Source organism: Gavialis gangeticus, unplaced genomic scaffold (assembly GCF_001723915.1).
Source record: "Gavialis gangeticus isolate Ggan-Ray unplaced genomic scaffold, GavGan_comp1, whole genome shotgun sequence".
NCBI lineage: Eukaryota > Metazoa > Chordata > Crocodylia > Gavialidae > Gavialis > Gavialis gangeticus.
The window spans coordinates 27,003,784-27,004,865 of NW_017728992.1; positions in this window are offsets into that span (position 1 = coordinate 27,003,784).

The following is a 1,082-nucleotide window of genomic DNA, read 5'->3' on the forward strand; positions in this document are numbered from 1 at the left end:
CATCGTGGTTGCCCCAGAGCATTACTTCCCCTGCTGGGCCCTTGCAGATGTGCTCCTTGATGATTTTCTCAAAGGTCTTCCCAAGGACTGAGGTTGCCTATAGTTGCCAGTGTTCTCCTTTCTCCCCTTCTTGTAAATGGCCCTCCCCACACTGGCCCTTTTCTAATCCTCTGGTACCTGGCCAGAGCCCCACGAGCACTCATACAGTCATGCCAGGGGCCCTGCTATGGCCCCCGCTTTATGCTCTACATGTGTTTCTGGAAAATGGTGCACAACCTGAATTTACATAAAGGGAATCCACTTTACAATGTAACAAATAGGGATATGTTCCAAGATTTCAACTGTACTGAACCTCAGACCCATTTCTACCACTTTTAAAAGACAATTTTGGTACTCATGGGATGCTTAGAAGCCATAATGGGGATGGCAGCTACAGAAATATCTGTTGCAGACAATGAGCTAGGAGCACAGATCCACACAAGAGACTATATTTTGGTGTGTGTCAATCCCAAAATGCACCACACAAAGCAGCTGACTGTAGGCTTCCACTACACCAATTGCATAAGACTGAATTTACCTTGCATGTAACAAATTTTTGGTATAAAAACAGTAATCACATAAGAGTGAATTTGCACATACAGAACCCACATAAAGCTAGGGAAACCTGTATTTAGTACCCCTGTTCCATGCAAGTCTTTTCATAGAATCAGATGGAGTAAGTCATGGCCTATGAAAATTTGTGCTTCTCTGAATGAGTTAGGTTCCACACTGTCCTCCTTTTTGCCTGTTTACTATCTAAAAATGGACACCAAGTATTATTTGCAGTGAATAGTCCTGACCAGCTATAATTGCAACATACTGGATACATCTACACATTCAATTAATGTAGCACAATAAACCCTGGAGCTGTTTGAACTGGAGTCAATTGCTCCCAGGTGCAGAGTCTGCATATGTGCCCAGGACAGCAGCAGTTTTAGCTGGGGCAGAGCAGCCCTGGGCTGGCAGCAGGTTCAGGGTGGCATTGTCAAGTGATGGAGGGGCTGGCTGGGGCATGAGGGGGCAGAACCTGTGGGGCCATTGGG